We start from the raw sequence: 20,488 nt of genomic DNA on the forward strand, positions 1-20,488 counted from the left end.
ATCTTAAAGGATTTTTTAATAGTTATATATTAGAGAGTCAGTAAATCTCAAAGTTGCCTGAGAGCTCTTTGATAGCTTGGGGGACCATGCACCTAAATCTTTATCATTAGGGTGACAAAATGATCATTTTTTATTTTTTTAAAAATATTTTTTTATTGCTAGCTAATTCTTCTCTAACTGCTTAGGAAGGCTGCATAAAAATTTGAAGCTTTCTAATTGTTCTAATATACAGACGTGGACAAAATTGTTGGTACCCTTTGGTCAATGAAAGAAAAAGTCACAATGGTCACAGAAATAACTTTAATCTGACAAAAGTAATAATAAATTAAAATTCTATAAATGTTAACCAATGAAAGTCAGACATTGTTTTTCAACCATGCTTCAACAGAATTATGTAAAAAAATAAACTCATGAAACAGGCATGGACAAAAATGATGGTACCCCTAACTTAATATTTTGTTGCGCAACCTTTTGAGGCAATCACTGCAATCAAACGCTTCCTGTAACTGTCAATGAGACATCTGCACCTCTCAGCAGGTATTTTGGCCCACTCCTCATGAGCAAACTGCTCCAGTTGTGTCCGGTTTGAAGGGTGCCTTTTCCAGACTGCATGTTTCAGCTCCTTCCAAAGATGCTCAATAGGATTGAGGTCAGGGCTCATAGAAGGCCACTTTAGAATAGTCCAATTTTTTCCTCTTAGCCATTCTTGGGTGTTTTTAGCGGTGTGTTTTGGGTCATTGTCCTGTTGCAAGACCCATGACCTGCGACTGAGACCAAGCTTTCTGACACTGGCTAGTACATTTCTCTCTAGAATTCCTTGATAGTCTTGAGATTTCATTGTACCCTGCACAGATTCAAGACACCCTGTGCCAGACGCAGCAAAGCAGCCCCAGAACATAACAGAGCCTCCTCCATGTTTCACAGTAGGGACAGTGTTCTTTTCTTGATATGCTTCATTTTTTCGTCTGTGAACATACAGCTGATGTGCCTTGGCAAAAACTTCGATTTTTGTCTCATCTGTCCACAGGACATTCTCCCAGAAGCTTTGTGGCTTGTCAACATGTAGTTTGGCATATTCCAGTCTTGCTTTTTTATGATTCGTTTTCAACAATGGTGTCCTCCTTGGTCGTCTCCCATGTAGTCCACTTTGGCTCAAACAACGACGGATGGTGCGATCTGACACTGATGTTCCTTGAGCATGAAGTTCACCTTGAATCTCTTTAGAAGTCTTTCTAGGCTCTTTTGTTACCATTCGGATTATCCGTCTCTTAGATTTGTCATCAATTTTCCTCCTGCGGCCACGTCCAGGGAGGTTGGCTACAGTCCCATGGATCTTAAACTTATGAATAATATGTGCAACTGTACTCACAGGAACATCTAGTTGCTTGGAGATGGTCTTATAGCCTTTACCTTTAACATGCTTGTCTATAATTTTCTTTCTGATCTCTTGAGACAGCTCTTTCCTTTGCTTCCTCTGGTCCATGTCGAGTGTGGTACACACCATATCACCAAACAACACAGTGATTACCTGGAGCCATATATATAGGCCCAATGGCTGATTACAAGGTTGTAGACACCTGTGATGCTAATTAGTGGACACACCTTGAATTAACATGTCCCTTTGGTCACATTATGTTCTGTGTTTTATAGGGGTACCATCATTTTTGTCCATGCCTGTTTCATGAGTTTATTTTTTTACATAATTCTGTTGAAGCATGGTTGAAAAACAATGTCTGACTTTCATTGGTTAACATTTATAGAATTTTAATTTATTATTACTTTTGTCAGATTAAAGTTATTTCTGTGACCATTGTGACTTTTTCTTTCATTGACCAAAGGGTACCAACAATTTTGTCCACGTCTGTATATTTAATAACCCATCTATGCTGTTTTGTTATGTAAACTAATTTGCATAAATATGCATATTAGCCTGCTTTCCATCATGAACAGTGCCATCTATTGGATACATAGTCTTATGTCCTACAAGGAGGGGATGCATGTCCGCGTTTTGGCCTATGTCACATGGACTCTGGTGTCACGCGGACATGCATCCCCTCGTTTTGGCCTATGTCACATGGACTCTGGTGTCACAAGGCTCTATGCTGGAAAATAACTGATCAGGCATATCCCAATGTATTCTGAATGGAAATAAATCTATCCAGTTTGCATCAGGATGTCATCTGTTCCGCGAAACGAGAGTATGAAAGCCTACATTGCCAAAAAAAATACAAATGTTGTGGAATTTAGTCTATGGCGATTCAAAATATAAATTTGTTCAGCACAAAACAGATTTCATGATGAAAGAGTAGTAAAACATTAAAGTATATACATGGTATCGTGATGTATCAACACAGAATAAAAAAAAAAAAAAAAAAATCATAAAACAGAGCATTGCCATAGTCACCAGCTGTGACTAAACCCTCCCCCACCTAAACATTCTCCATCTACTGTATTGTTCTCCTGTTCTCCCCCCAAGCCCCAAAAAAAAAATTCCAAAAAATTCACGGCAGAACGGATAATAGGAAGTAGATTTATTTCTCTTCAATACACCTCGTAAATGGCTGTATCACATAGAACTTGTATCCCAATAACAAGCAAGGTTTGCTGGAATTACTGATGTATCATATAGTGCAAACAACCTAAAAGCAGCAGTATAACTGCAATTTGTTTCCCCAATAAGTGCAGCAAGGTATAATAGAATCACTCCTATTACCCAGGCTGTACACTCTCCTATTGCACCCAGTTCTCCTTTTATAGTGTAGATGATGCCTCCCTATCCTTTCCCTACACCTTGAATAATCTTTCCCTGAACTTGTAAATAGTTTTTTTCAGCACAATGAAGTCTTTCCTAAAACTGTCCTTAGCGCCTGCTGACGTCTCTCCCTGCACTAAACACACTGGAAAATGGCAGAATCCAAAATGGCTGAGGCTATTTATAGGGCTGTGATATCACAGGGGCTGGCTGCTGATTGGTTGCATGCATGGCATTGTGGGTGATCCCTCGTTCCCAGAGTTCTTTGCTTCATGTACTAACACATGCAGCAGCCATTTTAGGAAAAAATGTGATTCATTACCACGAAGTGTGAGGAAATTCAGCTTCTGTGTCAATCAAATTTTTCCTGAAACTCGGATCGAATTCCACTTCGTCCCCTTCGATTCGCTCATCTCTAATGGTGAGGCCAGAGCAAATAGAGGCGGTAGTAGATTGGATGGCTGACAGTGCCTCAAGTTCCTTCCCATTATCTTCTACCCGGTCCCCTGCTGAAAGTGCAGAGTTGGCACCAGTCTCCCCGCAAACTCAAACTGATCAAGGTGGTCAATGAAAATGGCAGGAACTTCATGACCGTGCTGCATTTGGAGGAAATAACATGCTTCCTACATTTTTCTCAAAAAGTACACTGGCTTGCACGGGGCTATATGCAGCCAGCCAGTCGCAGGGGGAACACGTGAGGCTTATGGTGGACCGAAGAAGGGTCAAATGATATAACACACAGTTCATCAGTTTACTCACGGTTAGCAGATAGCTTCCCTGGGCTGCCAGCACAGTGAGGTGGACAGCACAAAATCCTCCGGGGTAGGAAGCATCAGCCAAGATGGTGGTTGAGGTGCCCTTGATGTTAAGGGTCCTTAGGGTGCTTGTTGCGACGAGTCCCTTGATGGTTTTTGTTGCGACGCCAGTACCGTTAATGGTGGTACAACCATAGGTAGCAATAATGAAGTAGACAGTGGTAAGATGCAACTCACAACTTTTACTTTGGATGTCTTTTAGTTGCAGTAGTACAATTATGTAGTCTCTAGATGATAGAGGCAATTCTGCAAATCCACTATTTTAGGCTTGTCAGGTTTCTTGGCTTTGGAGCAGTGGGTTAGGTGTACCTGGATCCTTTAGATGCTGTGGATCCTATTCCTTGACTTTCCCTACAAGCTGAATATGTGTAGACAGGAAAAATCAACTGTCCCTTAGAAGTTTGGTTTGGCTGCCTGAAGCTAATAAACCTCCACCATGCAAAGGTGTTCGTGGCCCTCAATAATGGCTCTCATCACCGAAGAATTCCTAGGAATGCTTGTTTCTTTTCCAGGGAGGCAAACTCTTCTCCTATGGTCAGGGATGCAAGTCTATAGTCCAGCTACAGAAGGAAAACGGTCTTCTGCGCCTAACATCTGAGTCTAATTTAATTCAAATAGCCTAGTTGCCTAGACTAATAAACTCCCGTTTCTGGTCTGTTAAAACATAGCATTTATTTCATTTTATTTATATAAATATATAATGGCGGGAGAACAAAGAATAGTTTAAAACTATAGGTGCGGTAGGACTCTGGTGGTTGAGATAAGGGTTGCTTCACACTTATATACTACCTCCTAGCATTCGCTCATCCCACGCTTGCTTTGTCAGCAGTGAGCTTACTTTATTTGTCTATTTGAACAAATGCTGGAGATACTTAGTCCTTCATCCTAAATCATTGCATTTGCAATCTCTTTCTCTTAGGTAATTCTCAATCACTGGTGTTGAAGCACGATTGAGTCTGCAGTTACTCCGTGCTATAACACTCGGTCCCCACCGCTCCTAATCTAAAAACTAACACACGAGCTCCCCCAACATGTTTCACCAATAGATGTGGCTTCTTCAGGGGATGGAGCTACTGTCAACAAGAATGCTTTACTGCTGCACCCTTTTAAACATTAGGGGAGGATAGTTACTTATTATGTGGCCAGTCACTGCCAAAGCTTTCCTGTGTGACAGGTTAGTAACCCAATCATAATGTCTTCCTAGTATTTCTCCGTCATCCGATCACTTCCTTACTTACTCGTTAATTCTACGTCTGCAAAGGGACTTTAACCTCCGATCCGGAAGGAGATGAAGTCATGCGCATGCGCAAGATCTTTAACTTTGCACCTTATCTTTCGCACCGCATTAAGCTCCGGTCTGGGGGAAAAAAAGTCTTTAAACTTTTCCCGATGGCATATATTCTGCGCATGCGCAAGGTCCTTAGTTCTCCAGATACTCTCATCGCATTTTATCAATCTCCGGTGCGCGTGCGCAAGGTCCTCAACCTTCTCCAGTATAATATTTTCACGCATGCGCAAAGTCTTTGACTTCTAAATCCAAGCACCAAAATCACATATAAGGGCATGCGCATGTGCGAGATCTTTAACTTTGTGCTCTCACTTTCGCACCGCATTGAGCTCCGATATGGGGGAGAGCGCGCATGCGTGAGGTCTTTAACTTTTTCTGATGGTATGTGTTTGCGCATGAGCAAGATCTTAAATTTTTCAAAGGTACTCTCGTCGCATCATGTCAAGTTCCGATGCGCATGCGTAAGGTCATTAGCCTCCTCCAAAGCACCAGCATCATCTGAGTCCACCTATTAGCGAAGTTGGCTCCACTCTATCTTTCCTCCCACTAAGTTGATCTGACTACCTCAGATCTGCTCTCTTCTGAACTACATTTTCCCTTCTGACTAATCTCAACTCCCTCCTGGTCTCAATTGACTAACTAGGCCTGACCTAGGTATATATAGGACCCGAGCTTTATCCCCATCTAGTGGTGTGATGTATAAATTGCACCTAATAGGCCTGTTAACAGAGATTTTGCAGTTACACAAATGCTAAATTATACATGACAACCTAGTGCTTATAATAATATAAAAAGTGCTTTTAAGCAGTGCCCACACAAACTTAGTGGGACGCTGCATCTATGTTCAGGAGACTGTCTTAGCATTTCAGCCATTCTTATTTGGCAAGGAACTCCCTCCTGGACTAAGGCCTCTTTCACACTTGCGTTGTCCGGATCCGGCGTGTACTCCACTTGCCGGAATTACACGCCGGATCCGGAAAAACGCAAGTGTACTGAAAGCATTTGAAGACGGATCCGTCTTCAAAATGCTTTCAGTGTTACTATGGCACCCAGGACGCTATTAAAGTCCTGGTTGCCATAGTAGTAGTGGGGAGCGGGGGAGCAGCATACTTACCATCCGTGCGGCTCCCGGGGCGCTCCAGAATGACGTCAGAGCGCCCCATGCGCATGGATCATGTGATCCATGCGATCACGTCATCCATGCGCCTGGGGCGCCCTGACGTCACTCTGGAGCGCCCCGGGAGCCGCACGGATGGTAAGTATGCTGCTCCCCGCTCCCCACTACAGTTTACCATGGCTGCCAGGACTTTAGCGTCCCGGCAGCCATGGTAACCATTGAGAAAAAGCTAAACGTCGCATCCGGCAATGCGCCGAAACGACGTTTAGCTTAAGGCCGGATCCGGATCAATGCCTTTCAATGGGCATTCATTCCGGATCCGGCCTTGCGGCAAGTGTTCCGGATTTTTGGCCGGAGCAAAAAGCGCAGCATGCTGCGCTATTTGCTGCGGCCAAAAAACGTTCCGTTCCGGAACTGAAGACATCCTGATGCATCCTGAAGGACGGACTGTCCATTCAGAATGCATTAGGAAAATCCTGATCAGTATTCTTCCGGCATAGAGCCCCGACGACGGAACTCTATGCCGGAAGACTATAACGCAGGTGTGAAAGGGCCCTTACAGTAACAGAATGGTGTGCTTACATAATGACAGGGATATCAGTCACATGAACCTAATCATTACTGGATAGCCACGCTTTTAGACCTTCTCTATCAAATCAAAATTGAGTAACCTACCTCCTACTGTCTCCACTACCACAAGCAACAGAACTTGCAGCAGTGGTCAGTTCAGTATCATCAACATGAGCAATTTTTTTTTCATAAGCCAACCCAGGCCGAGGCAAATCAGCAAACAGATACCTACCTCTTCAACATGCAGTTTCAGTTCTACCTGGACTCTAGCCCTTCCCCAACACATAACGTGTTTCTTGACCCCATTGACTTCTGGGCAGGCAGACAGTGACCTATAATTGGTCCGTATACTCTCTTTGTTCTCTCTTGTCCAGCCTCTAGTGTCATCTTAGAGAGGGTTTTTCGGCACAGCAGGGGGTATTGTGACACCCAAATGGACAAAGTTGTCCTCTGCCAGTGTAAAAAACAACGCTTGTCAAAATGAACAAGGCTTGGATCTGTGAGGGTTTTCACACTCCTTCCAGACTGGAAGAAAAATGTGAGACAATGTCAAAAACTATATTAAGACAAACATCATCTTGACAGGTTCTACCGATTTTTTTTTTATTTTTTTTTGATTTTTTTTCCCCCCCCCAATATGATGGATGCTGACAACTCGCATATTAACTGTACCTGTTGAATTGTTTATGGTGTAGAGACATGTAACAATGTTGCAGTTTTGCAAAATATGTGACCATTTTTGCAAGAATCGTGGCAAAACCACAATAAAATTGCATTGTGGAAATGTAGACGCTTTCTTACCCTGTCATCAATTTAGGGTACGGCTACACAGTATATTTCATGTGACGTGCTGTGACTGCCACATGATAGTCACAGAAAAATCCAGACATCATGAATTTTGTGTCTCAGGGTACTCCGGACTTCTTATCCTTTGACTTTAACCACTTCAGCCCCGCTAACTGAAACCCCTTTCATGACCAGAGCACTTTTTACACTTTTACACTTTTTCGGCACTACACTACTTTCACCGTTTATCGCTCGGTCATGCAACTTACCACCCAAATGAATTTTACCTCCTTTTCTTCTCACTAATAGAGCTTTCATTGGGTGGTATTTTATTGCTGCTGACATTTTTACCTTTTTGGTTATTAATCGAAATGTAACGATTTTTTTGCAAAAAAATGACATTTTTCACTTTCAGCTGTAAAATTTTGCAAAAAAAACGACATCCATATATAAATTTTTCGCTAACTTTATAGTTCTACATGTCTTTGATAAAAAAAAAATGTTTGGGCAAAAAAAAAAAATGGTTTGGGTAAAAGTTATAGCGTTTACAAACTATGGTACAAAAATGTGAATTTCCGCTTTTTGAAGCAGCTCTGACTTTCTGAGCACCTGTCATGATTCCTGAGGTTCTACAATGCCCAGACAGTAGAAAAACCCCACAAATGACCCCATTTCGGAGAGTAGACACCCTAAGGTATTCGCTGATGGGCATAGTGAGTTCATAGAACTTTTTATTTTTTGTCACAAGTTAGCGGAAAATGATGATTATTTTTTATTTTTTTCTTACAAAGTCTCATATTCCACTAACTTGCGACAAAAAATAAAAAATTCTAGGAACTCGCCATGCCCCTCACGGAATACCTTGGGGTGTCTTCTTTCCAAAATGGGGTCACTTGTGGGGAAGTTATACTGCCCTGGCAATTTAGGGGCCCAAATGTGTGAGAAGAACTTTGCAATCAAAATGTCTAAAAAATGACCGGTGAAATCCGAAAGGTGCACTTTGGAATATGTGCCCCTTTGCCCACCTTGGCTGCAAAAAAGTGTCACACATCTGGTATCGCCGTACTCAGGAGAAGTTGGGGAATGTGTTTTGGGGTGTCATTTTACATATACCCATGCTGGGTGAGAGAAATATCTTGGTCAAATGCCAACTTTGTATAAAAAAATTGGAAAAGTTGTCTTTTGCCAAGATATTTCTCTCACCCAGCATGGGTATATGTAAAATGACACCCCAAAACACATTCCCCAACTTCTCCTGAGTACGGCGATACCACATGTGTGACTATTCCAAAGTGCACCTTTCGGATTTCACCGGTCATTTTTTACACATTTCGATTGCAAAGTTCTTCTCACACATTTGGGCCCCTAAATTGCCAGGGCAGTATAACTACCCCACAAGTGACCCCATTTTGGAAAGAAGACACCCCAAGGTATTCCGTGAGGGGCACGGCGAGTTCCTAGAATTTTTTATTTTTTGTCGCAAGTTAGTGGAATATGAGACTTTGTAAGGAAAAAAGAAAAAAAAAGAAAAATCATAATTTTCCGCTAACTTGTGACAAAAAATAAAAAATTCTAGGAACTCGCCGTGCCCCGCACGGAATACCTTTGTTCTTTCCAAAATGGGGTCACTTGTGGGGTAGTTATACTGCCCTGGCAATTTAGGGTCCCAAATGTGTAAGAAGTACCTTGCAATCAAAATCTGTAAAAAATGGCCTGTGAAATCCGAAAGGTGCACTTTGGAATATGTGCCCCTTTGCCCACCTTGGCTGCAAAAAAGTGTCACACATCTGGTATCGCCGTACTCAGGAGAAGTTGGGGAATGTGTTTTGGGGTGCCATTTTACATATAACCATGCTGGGTGAGAGAAATATCTTGGCAAAAGATAACTTTTCCAATTTTTTTATACAAAGTTGGCATTTGACCAAGATATTTTTCTCACCCAGCATGGGTATATGTAAAATGACACCCCAAAACACATTCCCCAACTTCTCCTGAGTACGGCGATACCACATGTGTGACACTTTTTTGCAGCCTAGATGCGCAAAGGGGCCCAAATTCCTTTTAGGAGGGCATTTTTAGACATTTGGATCCCAGACTTCTTCTCACACTTTCGGGCCCCTAAAAAGCCAGGGCAGTATAAATACCTCACATGTGACCCCACTTTGGAAAGAAGACACCCCAAGGTATTCAATGAGGGGCCTGGCGAGTTCCTAGAAATTTTTTTTTTTTTGCATAAGTTAGCAGATATTGATTTTTTTAGTTTTTTTCTCACAAAGTCTCACTTTCCGCTAACTTAGGACAAAAATTTCAATCTTTCATGGACTCAATATGCCCCTCACGGAATACCTTGGGGTGTCTTCTTTCCGAAATGGGGTCACATGTGGGGTATTTATACTGCTCTGGTTTTTTAGGGGCCCTAAAGCGTGAGAAGAAGTCTGGAATATAAATGTCTAAAAATGTTTACGCATTTGGATTCCGTGAGGGGTATGGTGAGTTCATGTGAGATTTTATTTTTTGACACAAGTTAGTAAGAAAAAACAAAAACAAACAAAAAATTTCCGCTAACTTGGGCCAAAAAAATGTCTGAATGGAGCCTTACAGGGGGGGTGATCAATGACAGGGGGGTGATCAATGAATCACCCATATGATCACCCATATAGACTCCCTGATCACCCCCCTGTCATTGATCACCCCCCTGGTAAGGCTTCATTCAGACGTCCGTATAATTTTTACGGATCCATGGATCGGATCCGCAAAACACATGCGGACGTCTGAATGGAGCCTTACAGGGGGTTGATCAATGACAGGGGGGTGATCAATGAAGGGGGGGTGATCACCCATATAGACTCCCTGATCACCCCCCTGTCACTGATCACCCCCCCTGAAAGGCTCCATTCAGACGTCCGCATGATTTTTACGGATACATGGATACATGGATCAGATCCACAAAACACATGCGGACGTCTGAATGGAGCCTTACAGGGGGGTGATCAATGACAGGGGGTGATCACCCCCCTGTCACTGATCACCCCCCCTGTAAGGCTCCATTCAGACGTCTGCATGATTTTTACGGATCCATGGATACATGGATCGGATCCGCAAAACACATGCGGACGTCTGAATGGAGCCTTACAGGGGGTTGATCAATGACAGGGGGGTGATCAATGACAGGGGGGTGATCACCCTTACAGGGGGGTGATCAATGACAGGGGGTGATCAGGGTGATCACCCCCCTGTCACTGATCACCCCCCCCTGTAAGGCTCCATTCAGATGTCCGCATGATTTTTACGGATCCATGGATACATGGATCGGATCCACAAAACACATGCGGACGTCTGAATGGAGCCTTACAGGGGGGTGATCAATGACAGGGGGTGATCAGGGTGATCACCCCCCTGTCACTGATCAACCCCCCTTAAAGGCGCCATTCAGATGTCCGCATGATTTTTACGGATCCATGGATCGGATCCACAAAACACATGCGGACGTCTGAATGGAGCCTTACAGGGGGGTGATCAATGACAGGGGGGTGATCAGGGAGTGTATATGGGTGATCACCCGCCTGTCATTGATCCCCCCCCTTTTAAGGCTCCATTCAGACGTCCGCATGTGTTTTGCGGATCCGATCCATGTATCCATGTATCCGTAAAAATCATGCGGACGTCTGAATGGAGCTTTACAGGGGGGTGATCAATGACAGGGGGGTGATCAGGGAGTTTATATGGGGTGATCATGGGTGATCAGGGGTTCATAAAGGGTTAATAAGTGACGGGGGTGTAGTGTAGTGTAGTGTAGTGTTTGGTGCGACTTTACTGACCTACCTGTGTCCTCTGGTGGTCGATCCTAACAAAAGGGACCACCAGAGGACCAGGTAGGAGGTATATTAGACGCTGTTATGAAAACAGCGTCTAATATACCTGTTAGGGGTTAAAAAATTCGGATCTCCAGCCTGCCAGCGAGCGATCGCCGCTGGCAGGCTGGAGATCCACTCGCTTACCTTCCGTTCCTGTGAGCGCGCGCGCCTGTGTGCGCGCGTTCACAGGAGATCTCGCGTCTCGCGAGATGATGCGTATATGCGTCCAGGAGGAGTAAAGCAACCACCTCCCGGACGCATATCTGCGTTAGGCGGTCGGGAGGTGGTTAAAGGGGTTCTGTAGTTCTTTTAAACTCATGATCTATCCTCTGGATAGAGCATCAGCATCTGATCGGCGGGGGTCCGACACTGCAAGCTGTGGTTTTCCTTCCATCATGGGATGCGGAGCAAGACGGATCAGTCATGACACACAATGCAAGTCAATGGGGACGGATCAGTTTTCTCTGACACAACAGATCTGTCCCCCATTGACTTTCAATGGAGTTCATGACGGATCTGTCTTGGCTATGTTAAAGATAATACAACCCTATACGTTCATAACGGATGTAGATGGTTGTATTATCAGTAACTGAAGCGTTTTTTGCTGAGCCCTGCCGGATTCAGCAAAAACGCTAGTGTGAAAGTAGCCTTAGACCTTATGCACACAGCAGTTACCTGGCTGTTGCCATAATGCAGCCCGCAAACAGCGGGTCCGCAATATGCGGGCACCGGCGGTGTGCTCCCCGCATCAAGGATGCGGACCCATTCACTTGAATGGGTCCGCAATCTGGAGCTGCAGTGTGTAACGGACGCACGGAACCCCACAGAAGCACTACGGAGTGTAGTGTTCTATTCTTTTTTTTTTTTTTTGTGGTACGGACAGATCACAGACCCATTCAAGTTGAATGGGTCTCGATCAGTCCTGGCCGCCGCACGGACATTGCCAGTGCATTGGGGACCGCAAATTGCAGTCCCCAATGCATGGAACAGCCGTACAACGGCCGTGTGCATGAGGCCTTAATCAGATACTAACAAGATCAAAGATTAACTTTACATTCCCTGGTAGACCAGAAGTTCCAGTCAGGGAAGAGTGGGGGTAGGTGACTCAGTTAGAGCATGAAACCCTATGTATACTATGTAAATTATCATCTAATATATAAAGCTGAGTGTTTGTGTGTATGTTCGCTAAAGGAATCTGCACTGTCGAATTTACAATCTAGGACTTACCATTCCTGTGATATTCCCCAAAAATGCAAATATGGCACATTACATGACCTAAATTAGCCAATAGACGCTTGCAGGTCCTAAACATGCACACAGTTTAACACCAGGTTTCCATAACAACCCAGCCATTTTCTTCACTTCTGCAGGTCAGCTTTAAAGGGGCAGGGAGCTGTGGATGACACTGTTAACCACTTCAACCCCGCTAGCTGAAACCCCCTTAATGACCAGGCCACTTTTTACACTTCTGCACTACACTACTTTCACAGTTTATTGCTCGGTCATGCAACTTACCACCCAAATGAATTTTACCTCCTTTTCTTCTCACTAATAGAGCTTTCATTTGGTGGTATTTCATTGCTGCTGACATTTTTTTTTTTTTGTTATTAGTCGAAATTAACGATTTTTTTGCAAAAAAATGAAATTTTTTACTTTCAATTGTAAAATTTTGCAAAAAAAAACCGACATCCATATATACATTTTTCACAAAATTTATTGTTCTACATGTCTTTGATAAAAAAAAATGTTTGGGTAAAAAAAAAAATGGTTTGGGTAAAAGTTATAGCGTTTACAAACTATGGTACAAAAATTTGAATTTCCACTTTTTGAAACAGCTCTGACTTTCTGAGCACCTGTCATGTTTCCTGAGGTTCTACAATGCCCAGACAGTAGAAAAACCCCACAAATGACCCAATTTCGGAAAGTAGACACCCTAAGGTATTCACTGATGGGCATAGTGAGTTCATAGAACTTTTTATTTTTTGTCACAAGTTAGCGGAAAATGATGATTTATTTTTTATTTTATTTTTTTCTTACAAAGTCTCATATTCCACTAACTTGTGACAAAAAATACAGAATTCTAGGAACTCGCCATGCCCCTCACGGAATACCCTGAAGTGTCTTCTTTCTAAAATGGGGTCACTTGTGGGGTAGTTATACTGCCCTGGCATTTTAGGGGCCCATATGCGTGAGAAGTAGTTTGCAATCAAAATCTGTAAAAAATGACCGGTGAAATCCAAAAGGTGCTCTTTGGAATGTGTGCCCTTTTGCCCACCTAGGCTGCAAAAAAGTGTCACACATCTGGTATCGCCGTACTCAGGAGAAGTTGGGGAATGCGTTTTGGGGTGTCATTTTACATATACCCATGCTGGGTGAGATAAATATCTTGGTCAAATGCCAACTTTGTATAAAAAATGGGAAATGTTGTCTTATAACAAGATATTTCTTTCACCCAGCATGGGTATATGTAAAATGACACCCCAAAACACATTCCCCAACTTCTCCCGAGTACGGCGATACCAGATGTGTGACACTTTTTTGCAGCCAAGGTGGGCAAAGGGGCACACATTCCAAAGAGCACCTTTCGGATTTCACTGGTCATTTTTTACAGATTTTGATTGCAAACTACTTCTCACGCATATGGGCCCCTAGAATGCCAGGGCAGTATAACTACCCCACAAGTGACCCCATTTTGAAAGAAGACACCCCAGGATGTTCTGTGAGGGGCATGGCAAGTTCCTAGAATTTTTTATTTTTTGTCACAAGTTAGTGGAATATGAGACTTTGTAAGAAAAATTTTTTTTTTTTATCATTTTCCGCTAACTTGTGACAAAAAATAAAAAATTCGAGGAACTCGCCATGCCCCTCACGGAATACCTTGGGGTGTCTTCTTTCCAAAATGGGGTCACTTGTGGGGTAGCAAAACTGCCCTGGCATTCTAGGGGCCCTAATGTGTGTTAAGTAGTTTGAAATCAAAATGTGTAAAAAATGACCTGTAAAATCCTAAAGGTGCTCTTTGGAATGTGTGCCCCTTTGCCCACCTAGGCGGCAAAAAAGTGTCACACATCTGGTATCGCCGTACTCAGGAGAAGTTGGGAAATGTGTTGTGGGGTGTCATTTTACATATACCCATGCTAGGTGAGAGAAATATCTTGGCAAAAGACAACTTTTCCCATTTTTTTAATACAAAGTTGGCATTTGACCAAGATATTTATCTCACCCAGCATGGGTATATGTAAAATGACACCCCAAAACACATTCTCCAACTTCTCCTGAGTATGGCGATACCACATGTGTGACACTTTTTTGCAGCCTAGATGCGCAAAGCGGCCCAAATTCCTTTTTGAAGGGCATTTTTAATCATTTGGATCCCAGACTTCTTCTCACGCTTTCGGGCCCCTAAAATGCCAGGGCAGTATAAATACCCCACATGTGACCCCATTTTGGAAAGAAGACACCCCAAGGTATTCAATGAGGGGCATGGCGAGTTCATAGAATTTTTTATTTTTTTTGGCACAAGTTAGCGGAAATTGATTTTTGTTTGTATTTTCTCACAAAGTCTCCCTTTCCGCTAACTTGGGACAAAAATTTCAATCTTTCATGGACTCAATATGCCCCTCATGGAATACCTTGGGGTGTCTTCTTTCCGAAATGGGGTCACATGTGGGGTATTTATACTGCCCTGGCATTTTAGGGGAACTAAAGCGTGAGAAGAAGTCTGGAATCTAAATGTATAAAAAAAAATTACGCATTTGGATTCCGTGAGGGGTATGGTGAGTTCATGTGAGATTCTATTTTTTGACACAAGTTAGTGGAATATGAGACTTTGTAAGAAAAAAATAAAAAATAAAAAAATAAAAATTTCCGCTAACTTGGGCCCAAAAAAATGTCTGAATGGAGCCTTACATGGGGGTGATCAATGACAGGGGGGTGATCACCCATATAGACTCCCTGATCACCCCCCTGTCATTGATCACGCCCCTGTAAGGCTCCATTCAGACGTCTGTATGATTTGTACGGATCCACGGATACATAGATCGGATCTGCTAAACACATACGGACGTCTGAACGGAGCCTTACAGGGGGGTGATCAATGACAGGGGGGTGATCACCCATATAGACTCCCTGATCACCCCCCTGTAAGGCTCCATTCAGACGTCCGTATGATTTGTACGGATCCACGGATACATGGATCGGATCCGCAAAACACATACGGACGTCTGAATGGAGCCTTACAGGGGGGTGATCAATGACAGGTGGTGATCAGGGAGTCTATATGGGTGATCACCCCCCTGTAAGGCTCCATTCAGACGTCCGTATGCGTTTTGCGGATCCGATCCATGTATCCGTGGATCCGTAAAAATCATACGGACCTCTGAATGGAGCCTTACAGGGGGGTGATCAATGACAGGGGGGTGATCAATGACAGGGGGGTGATCAGGGAGTCTATATCGGGTGATCACGGGTTCATAAGGGGTTAATAAGTGACGGCGGGGTGTAGTGTAGTGTAGTGGTGTTTGGTGGTACTTTACTTAGCTGCCTGTGTCCTCTGGTGGTCGATCCAAACAAAAGGGACCACCAGAGGACCAGGTAGCAGGTATATTAGACGCTGTTATCAAAACAGCGTCTAATATACCTGTTAGGGGTTAAAAAAATCACATCTCCAGCCTGCCAGCGAACGATCGCCGCTGGCAGGCTGGAGATCCACTCGCTTACCTTCCGTTCCTGTGTGCGCGCGTTCACAGGAAATCTCGGCTATCGCGAGATGACGCACGGATGCGTCCAGGAGGAATGAATCAACCACCTTCCGGACGCATCCGTGCGTTAGGCATTCCAGAGGTGGTTAAAGGGCTTCTGTCACCCCCCAAAACTCATTTTTAATTTTTGGGCATATTAAAATCCTTATTGGACGACTATTCCTTATATATGGCTCTTACCTTATGTGGCTTGGCTTGTTAGTCTACTTGCTGGTAGCCGCCGTATCCTCCTTAAAAAAAAAAAAAAAACGCCCCCCTCCTCCTGCTGATTGACAGGGCTGGCGAGCACTCTCCTCCTCCGACTGGCCCTGTCTGCAATTCAAATCCCCCCTCATTCGGCGCAGGCGCACTGAGAGAAGGACGCTCGCTTCCTCAGCACTCTCTCACGTCACCTCTTTAGAGTGTAGATTTTATTATTTTCCCTTATAACATGGTTATAAGGGAAAATAATAACATTCTTAATACAGAATGCAAAGTAAAATAGTGATGGAGGGATTAAAAAATTATAATAGTTAAACTCTCCTTAATCCACTTGTTCGCGCAGCCCACCTTCTCTTCTTTCTTCTTCTTTGAGGAAAAGGACCTGTAGTGACGTCACTGCGCTCATCACATGGTCCGTCACATGATCCATTATCATGGTGATGGATCAAGTGATGGACAATGTGATGAGTGCAGTGACATGACCACAGGTCCTTTTCCTCAAAGAAAAAGAAAGAGAAGCCGGGCTGCGCGAACAAGTGGATTAAGGAGAGTTTAAATTTTAACTTCTTTAACCCCTCCATCACTATTTTACTAAGCATTCTGTATTAAGAATGCTATTATTTTCCCTTATAACCTTGTTATAAGGGGAAAATAATAATGATGGGCTCCCAATCCTCTCCTAGCAACCATGCGTGAAAATCGCACCACATCTGCACTTGCTTGCGATTTTCACACAGCCCTATTCACTTCTATGGGTCCTGCGTTGATGTGAAAAATGCACCATATAGAGTATTCTGCAATTTTCATGCAACGCACAAGTGATGCGTGAAAATCACCAGTCATGTGGACAGCCCCATAGAAATGAATGGGTCCGGATTCAGTGCGGGTGCAATGCGTTAACCTCACGCATTGCATCTGCGCAGAAATCTCGCCCATGTGAAAGAGGCCTTAGTGAGTTGTTCAAAAGGACACGCTCCCAATCTGGTTAGGTCATACCAGCCGACAGGGATTGAAAAATGAAGTTAAAAATCAACTTCTGTCAGCTGCAGGGGTGGGAGTGAGGGTGACTTTCCCCCTGCAGTTTACGCTCAGACAGCACAGTGCTGCTGTCAGAGAGTGAGCTGTTCAAAAGAACATCCCTGTGACCGTCCAGATGCTGCGCTAGACTGAGGACAGGGAGTCTGAAAGTCGGACTGTTCAACCTAAATCACTGGAGGTCACTGTTAAGGAGGCGGGGTACTGTAGATGTCACTTATGGGTGGATACTGTTAATATCTTTTAACGACACACACAAACATTAACGGAAATAGATTAAATATATCCAAGGGAAGCCGGGTCCTTCTGCTAGTTATTATAAAAAGGTATTCTTATCTGCCTCCCAACCTGTGGATGGAGGAATAGCATGCCCTTTGGAGCTGATGTACACGGCCGTAGTTTTGGTCCACATTCGATCCACATGTCAATCAGATGTGGACCCATTCATCTCAATGGTGCCGCAAAAGATGCACATAAGACATCCCTGTGCTGTCCACATCCGTAAGTCTGTTCCGTGGCCCCGCATAAAAATAGAACATTTGTTATTCTTGTCCGTTTTGTGGATAAGGATAAGACATTTTTGCAGGAGTTAAAAAAAAATATATGTTGGCATGCAGCTGGACGATATCCATGTTTTACGGATCTGCGATATACGGACCGAAAAACCCCACTTACGGTCGTGTGCATGAAGCCTTAGGCTGGGGCTACACAGCACTGCATCAAAGATTGCTGTGAAGCTCTGCAGAGTCACAACATTTACATAGTATAAATGCTGCTGATTTTCTACTGCAAATTTGTGTGCTGAAAATCCACAGAAGCAGAGATGTGGAGTGCCACCAGTCAAGTCTGCACATCTCATAATATAGTACGGATTTTAAATCCGCAGCTTGTCAATTTAGTTTTGGGGATATCTGCTGCAGATTTCACCAACTGCAGTGCAGAGCATCAAATCCTAAGCAAACCCAAGACATTCCCATACAAAAACTCACGTCGAAATTATCAATATACCAGGGGTGGCCAACCTGTGGCTCTTGAGCCACATGCGGCTCTTTGCTTCTTCAAGTGAGGCGTGGAGCCAGGAAGCAGTCAGGACGGCTCACTCTCCACTCCATTTTCAGATCTCTTTTCCTGATTGGGCACTGTTACTACTTTGCAGATCCAGCTCACTCTACACTAGGTCCTGATGCACACAGTGTGAGAATGTAGTACATGGAGACACACGCTATGACCTGATGTTGTGCTCATCAGGTCACAGTGGAGAGCGTGTCAGACCTGCAGAGTATTAGGTGCCCGAGAAGGAGCCCAGTTCCTGATCAGGAGAGGGAAGATATTTTTTTAAATGATAGAGCTGAGCATGGGGGTCTGATCTTAGGATGGGAGGTTCTGATCTGAGCATGGGGGGGGGGTCCTGATCTGGGCAATGGGGGTCTGATCTGAGCATGGGGGGCAGATCTGAGGATGGGGGGCTTGTTTGAGCATGGGGGTCAAATCTGAGAAGGGGGGAGATCTGAGCACTGAGGGTCTGACACTGGGAGTCTGATTTGTGTTGTTGGATCCGAGCATTGGGGGTCTGATTTGGAGGCCTAATGAAGTTTGGGGATCTTATTTTAGGTCAGATGAGGATCGGGGATCTGATTTAGGAGTCTGATATGAGGTCTTATGAAAAATATATTTTTTATTTTTTTTCTCTGCTAATGAAAAATAAGAAAAAAATATTTTTATAGGAGCTCAGATCAGATGAAAAAATGTTTTAACTTATTTTTCTTTGTTAAAACCTAGGTGCATCTTGTAGGGTGAAAAATACAGTGACTCATGTGTAAATGTATAGCTTGTGGCTCCTGGTAGTCATACACTTTTTTTTTTGGCTCTTTGGGTCTGTAAGGTTGGCCACCCCTGCAATATACAGTGGACATAAAGTCTACACACCCCTGTTAAAATGTCAGGTTTCTGTGATGTAAAAAATGAGACAAAGACAAATCATTCCACCTTTAATGTGGCCTATAAACTGTACCACTCAATTAAAAAACAAGGTAGAGGGAAGAAAAAATATAAAAATAAAATAATATGGTTGCAGTGTGCACACCCTTAAACTAATACTTTGTTGAAGCACCTTTTGATTTTATTACAGCACTCAGTCTTTTTGGGTATGAGTCTATCAGCATGTGCAACACGCCAGACCTGCAGGGTATAGACGAAGTGAGGTCACAGTTATGGGCAATCGAGGGTACTCACTATATTTGAAGAACCCTGGGCAGGCGCGTGGCAGTGAAGGAGAGGTAGACACAGTTCCTCTGGGGCACGCTCTGTAGATAGGGACCAGGCCTGATGGTGGTTGAGGTGCCCTGGATGTTACAGGTATTTTGTGTGCCTGGGGCAAGGTCCCTGTGGTATTCGTGACGCCAGTGCCTTTGGACGGTGGTACGCCGGTTGGTGGTTGGAATGATGAAGGTACACAAGCATGCAGTGAACCAAACGTAAACTTTACTGGACAATCCAACTTTGTACAGCAGGTGTAGTACAGTCTTGATATTACAGTTCCACAAGGGGGCTCATTCACAATATGGCAGGCAATAGTCATGCAAGATACGCTGAGGGTAAATTCCACAAACACTCAGCAGCAGGTTGTACCTTTCTCAGAATCAATGTACAGTGTCCCTTCTAGAACTCCTGCTCTGGCTTTACATCTCCCAAGGCCCGGATGCCTAAAAGGGTGGCTTAAATCCTTGGTTACTTTCTTCCTCAGGTATTAGATTCCTTGCTATGCTTTCTAAAGGTCCTGTGCCCATCAGGGTCACTTTGCTTACCCTGGGTCGCCTCCTCCTATCAGGTGGATAACTGTAGGTTTCTCCCAGGAGGTTGGATCCTGCAACTGGGGTATCTCTACTGAGCTGATCCTAGCTTCAGGAGCTTCAGGTGGATGAGGTGACTCCTCTAGTCCCCTGGAATACACTAACTCTTCCCTGTCTGGGCCTTCCTATATGTAACTAGGGCTCTCCAGCTCCCTCTAACGTCTGGGAGGCTAAACTACACCCTGACAGGCCTGACACCCAGATAATACAGGGAAAAACATGCACATGACATTTAATGCAATGCAACACATTAACCTGTGCAGTGCCCACCTTTACCTAGTGGGACACTACACATGGCACATTTTTACTTTGCAAAAACACTCCAAATCTGTCAGATTGCAAGGGCATCTCCTGTGGACAGCCCTCTTCAGATCACCACACAGATTATCAATCGGATTCAGGTCTGGGCTCTAGCTGGGCCATTCCAAAACTTTAATCTTCTTCTGGTGAAGCCATTCCTTTGT

Source organism: Bufo gargarizans, chromosome 3 (assembly GCF_014858855.1).
Source record: "Bufo gargarizans isolate SCDJY-AF-19 chromosome 3, ASM1485885v1, whole genome shotgun sequence".
Classification (NCBI taxonomy): domain Eukaryota; kingdom Metazoa; phylum Chordata; class Amphibia; order Anura; family Bufonidae; genus Bufo; species Bufo gargarizans.